Raw genomic sequence first — 6,133 nt, 5'->3', positions numbered from 1 at the left:
CAATTTTTGCGCAACGCAAGGAATCCTTCCCGCGCTACCACGTCATACATAGTCAGTGCCCCGATAAGACAGTAAGAATCCTTTCACCATACACCATTGCGAAAGTTCTCACCGACGTTCTAGGTCCTGGATACAAAATCACTAAAATGGCTAGCGGTGACCTACTGCTTGAAGTACGTGACCAGCTCCAACATGAAAATATTTTAGCTATTCTGGCTTTTGGTGATGTCGAAGTCACAGTGACGCCACATCACTCTATGGACACATCCAGAGGTGTGGTATCAGATGCCGATCTTTTGAACCTGAGTGAAGAACTACTTGAAGGATAGAAGGAACAAGAAGTTGTCAAAATACAAAGGATAACGATCAAGCGCGACAACAAAAAAAAATCCTACAAAACATCTCATTCTCACGTTTGCTACAAGTGTTTTGCCAGAATCGTTCGATACAGGATACACAAAAACACGAGTAAGACCATACATTTCAAGTCCACGTAGATGTTTCAAATGTCAAAGATTTGGCCATGGCTCACAAAGCTGCCGAGGCCGTCTCACTCGCTCAAAATGTGGTCAAGAGCACGAATCCAACAACATCACCGGCGCACTCCACTGTGTGAACTGCGACGGTGATCACGCCCCATATTCCCGATCATGTCCGACGTGGAAAAAAGAAAAAGATATTATTACACAGAAAGTTACAGAGAACATACCGTTTCAAGAAGCGCGGAAGCGTGTTTCATTCATTCATAGTACACGCTATGTTGGTGTGGCGCGTAAGGGGGCAACACCGCAGCAGACTCCGGCATCTGCCCGGCCCACAAAGAGTGTAGCCGAGGTTGTGCCGCCAGCCCACTCAGCGATAGCAGCCAGCGTTGCCTCGCCGTGACAGAAAGAGGGCCCATCGACCTCAGGGTTGGTAGGAACGAAGGTCTCATCTGCTCAGGTGAAGCCTTCACAACAAACGCGCCGCTCACGAGAGCGGAGGTCCAGTGCCTCTCAAGAGGCAATGGACACTACTTCAAGCCAGACGGCGCAGCAAGCGCCCAAGGACCGCCGCCAGTCTCAGGACTGCGGGAAGAAAGACAAACTCCGCGTTATGGGGCCTGGGAAGGCCCTGTAGTCGAAATCAATTTTCCTCTCTAAACACACAGCACACACACAATATTAACTATGGAGACACAAATAGTACAATGGAACGTCAGGAGTCTCCTACATAACCTCGATGATGTCAAGGAACTCTTGCGTAAATATAATCCAAAGTGCTGTGTGCACAAGAGACCCATTTAAAACTTACACAGACAGGCTTTTTACCAGAATTTAACATTTTTCGCAAAGACCGTGCTTTCGCTTCGTCCGGTGGTGCCGCGATTATAGTTGATAAGCGTGTAGCATGTCAGGCCTTGGAACTCCGAACGCCTCTTCAGGCAGTTGCGGTTCGAGCCTTACTGTTACGTAAACTCATTACAATCTCTTCTGTGTACATAACACACCACTATCGACTCCAAAGAAGAGAATTTTTTAGTCTAATCGATGAGCTGCCTGAAGCCTACGTACTCGTTGGGGATTTCAACGCGCACCATACTCTCTGGGGAGACTCTCGATGCGATGTCAAAGGCCGCTTAATAGAAAATTTTCTTGTTTCTTCAGGTGCATGCATATTGAATAAAAAGGAACCGACGTTCTATAGCACAGCACATGGCTCGTACTCTGCGATAGATTTAGCCATCTGCTCGGCTACACTTGTACCATGCCGAGAATGGGAGGTAGTCGAAAACCCATATAGGAGTGAACATTTTCACATCTGTCTCAAAACTTTAGAACAAAATAAATTCCTACCACACCCCCCTCAATGGAAAGTTGCATCCGCAGATTCGAAAAATGTTGAGGAAATCACCCAGATGCAGCGAAACACTTTTAAAGATTTTAGTCTGAACGATGCTATTGCTTATTTTACCGCTTTTATAATTGACGCTGTAGTAGAGTGCATTCCACAAACGAAGGGAGCTACAAAAAAAGCGGCACGTGGCGTGGTGGAGTGAGCAATGCAAGTTTGAGCGTAAGCAGCAAAACAAAGCCTGGAGTTTACTACGTACGTCAATCTCCAACGGCAGAAAACCTCATCAACTTTAAGCACGTGAAATCCAAAGGCAGACGAACGCGTCGTATCGCTAAAAGAGAAAGCTGGGGAAAATACGTCACAAGCATAAATTCCTGTACAAAAGAAGCAAAAGCCTGGAACAGGCTAAGAAAATTATTTACTCGACAAATCTACAACATGCCTTTGGTTGATGATGAAGGATACAGCCTTCAAGACCAGGCGAACACTCTGGGAGAACACTTCCAGCGAGTTTCTAGCTCTGCGAACTACTCGCAGTCATTCCAGAAACATAAGCTAGTGGAAGTGAACCGGACAACCATCCTTTTAGCATTGCTGAGTTCAGAGCTGCCTTGAACGGCTGCACGAAATCGGCCCCAGGAGCCGACACAGCCATGTACATAATGGTAAAACAGCTTCACCCTGACACGCAGATGGCTCTATTCTATATTTTCAACACTATCTAGGAAACAGGAGACATTCCATTGGCATAAAAAGAGGCGATTGTAGTCCCTGTCTTGAAACAAGGTAAAGATCCGTCCTCTGTGGCAAGCTACCGGCCCATATCACTCACAAGTTGTCTATGTAAACTCTTTGAAAGAATGGTAAATCACAGGCTCTTACACTTCCTTGAATCAAACAAGCTCGTTGACCCATATCAGTGTGGTTTTAGAGAAGGCGGATCGACGACAGACCACCTCGTTCACATCGAAGCATATATTCGCGACGCTTTCATACACAAACAGTTCTTTCTTTCTGTATTCTTAGACATGGAAAAGGCTTACGACACCACATGGCGGTACGGAATTCTACGTGACTTATCAGAATTGGGCATCCGCGAAAAAATGCTTAATGTAATCGAAAGCTATTAATCAAATCGCAGATTCCGTGTTAGAATTAGTAATGTTCTCTCGAGGCCATTTCTACGGGAAACTGGGGTACCGCAGGGTGCCGTGCTTAGCTGCACACTTTTTATCATAAAAATGAATTCCTTGCGCTCATCAATACCGCGAAGTATATTTTATTCAGTATATGTTGATGACGTTCAGATTGGATTTAAGTCATGTAATATCGCTATCTGCGAGCGACAAGTACAGCTTTGTTTAAACAAGGTGTCTAAGTGGGCTGATGAAAATGGCTTTACGCTCAATGTCAGCAAGAGTACCTGTCTTTTCATACAAAAAAGTGGTCTCATAGCTAATCCTGAAGTTGAACTTCAGGGACAGCACATACCTGTGAGCACAGAACACAAATTTTTAGGCGTTATTTTAGACACGAAATTAACCTTTATTTCACACCTTAAGTACCTCAGAAACAAATGCCTAAAAACCATGAACATTCTTAAACTTTTGTCACATACATCGTGGGGTAGTGATAAGAAATGCATCATGAACCTTTACAAGAGCCTCATTTGAACACGCTTAGATTATGGGGCAATAGTTTATCATTCGGCTAGTCCTAGTGCATTGAAGATGTTGGATCCTGTCCATTACCAAAGTATCCGCCTGGCGACCGGTGCCTTCAGGACAAGTCCTGTGGAGAATCTTTACGTTGAAGCTAATGAGTGGTCACTTCCTCTTCAGAGGTCGTACTTAAGTTTTATGTATTTTCTGAAGGTAAATGCAAGCCATGAACATCCCTCTTACCCAAGTGTAAACAACATGACATCTGCTACTTTATTTAATAATCAACCGGCAGTTACAGAACCCTTCTCACTGCGTGTACGGAAACTCAGTCAAGATATGGATGTTTCACTTTTTGAAAATCCTCTTATGGCTCCTGTCATGCTATGTCCACCGTGGCAACGGCCGCTCATTGAGTGTGATACTTTGTTTGTTGAAATAACGAAGAATGCTCCCCAGGTACACATTGAAATGCACTTTCTTGAACTTCAGTCGAAGTACTCTGGCGAAGAATTTTACACAGATGCCTCAAAGCGGCATGCCGGCGTTTCGTATGCAGCTGTCGGCCCATCATTTTCAGAATCTGACGTCCTGCACACGGAAACAAGCATATTCACTGCTGAGGCGTATGCTGTACTGACAGCTGTTAAACATATCAAGAAAACAAAATTGCAAAAGGCCATTATATTCACAGACTCTCTTAGTGTCGTAAAATCTCTAATGTCACTCCAGAAAGGCAATAATCCTGTACTCAATTAGCTATATTCGCTCCTGTGCAGAGCATATACATCTAATCAGCACGCCGTAGTATGTTGGGCACCTGGGCACAGAGGCATTAAGGGCAACATGCTTGCAGATGAGATTGCTACATCCATTGCAACGAGAGCTGGTAACTATACCGTAGGTATCCGAGCCTCAGACTTAAAGCCATTTTCGCGCAAAAAACTTAGACGGTATTGGAAACAGAAGTGGGACACCGAAACCTTTAATAAGCTCCATTTTCTCGAGCCACAATTAGAAAATTTTGCACCGATAACAAAAATACGGCGAATCGAGGTAATTTTCTGCCGCCTTCGCATAGGTCATACGTATGGCACGCACTCTTATCTCTTGACCGGTAGCGAACCTCCCATATGCTGTAGATGTGGCGAGACACTAACCGTCCTCCATGCCTTTCTGGAGTGTAGAGAAATGGAAACTGAAAGTAAAAAACACTTCCCTCTAGCCTACCGACAGAACATTCCTTTTCATCCTGCAATGTTGCTTGGTGCTGACCCATTTTTTCGCAGAAAGTCAGTTTTTAGCTTTCTGCAAGATGGTAATTCATTGCAAGTTATAGGCCGAAGAGATTCGTTGCACAGCATCTTACCAGACGCTGCTGCTGCGGTAGTAGCATTTTTTAGAGCACGTGCCTACAGGCCCTTGCATTTCAGGGCCTCTTGAGGCAATAGTGCTATTATCATTTACATATTTTGTTCCCTCCTTCCATCAGAACATATCTTTTAAATTCAAATTACATCTGAAAACTCATTGTGACAATTTTAAGAGATGTATTTATTTTACCATTCTTTTCAGGCCCCTATACAGCCAGGTTTTTTGTTATAGTCCACCACGACGCCATTGATCATTATTTGCATCACTGACTCCATTAAAACATTGCTTGGCGTTCTCTGGCCGTGAGCGGCCCTTGCGCCATAAAACTCCACATATCATCATCATCATCATCATCATCTACTCAACCGCTTGCTTTAAAGGGCCCCTGAAACGGTTCGGACAAATTTTGTAGACGCGTAGGGTACAGCTTAAGTAGAACATTCGCGCCACAATTTAAGTGAAGCGTTACGTAATAATGGAGCTACAAGCGATTAGAAGTTACCCTCCTCCCCAGCCACGCTTTTCCTCCTCAACTCGTTCGCCGAGCGAGCGGGGCTAAGCTCCGCCTTCACTGGTCCTGCGTCATGATGCGACGTCACATCGTCCACTTCCGGTTGTTATGGAGCCCGCCCCCGCCCGCGCGAAACCTCTCCGCTAGCCGCTTGGCTGCCGACCCCAAGCGAGAGCTATCGAAGCAGCGTGCATTGCGAGCATTCTGTCGTAGCGCCGAACGTGTCTGGTATTCCGTTAACCACAGGCAAGCTGGTCATTTCGGCAAATGACTGGAGGCATAAACTCAAGCTGATGAAGGAACTTTGGCGGAGACGTACGTGAGCGGGCTGATCGGTCTGCACGGTCCAGACACTTGTTGGCGCAGCGCTTAACCAGCCAAACAAAGCGCTAATATTGCTCTAACCAAGTGTAAAACATTTTAAACATTTATAAAAACAACGTGTTGATGATTACACTCCTGCGAAAAATACGCACCGGCAGCAAAGAAGAATACGCTTCGTTGCTGCTACTGTGTATGGTTGAGTTCTATGCCACCAGGTGGCTGCACCGTGCAGACCATTCACATTTGCCCTTCTGCTCATCTCGGCTCATCCCGTTACGGCACAGTCAAGCGGCCAGACCCTGTCCCGTTGCGCTTATGTTTGCCCTAATACGGGACTATTGCGTTAGTAATCTTCCGGTGTAAAGTGACGGCCACAAGCGCGCAAATCCTGGCGCCGATCGGCTAGCTGCAGTTCGATGCGCAGCAG

This window comes from Dermacentor albipictus, chromosome 10, assembly GCF_038994185.2.
Source record: "Dermacentor albipictus isolate Rhodes 1998 colony chromosome 10, USDA_Dalb.pri_finalv2, whole genome shotgun sequence".
NCBI lineage: Eukaryota > Metazoa > Arthropoda > Arachnida > Ixodida > Ixodidae > Dermacentor > Dermacentor albipictus.
The sequence above is the reverse complement of the archived record's forward strand: the minus strand, read 5'-3'. Positions refer to the sequence as shown.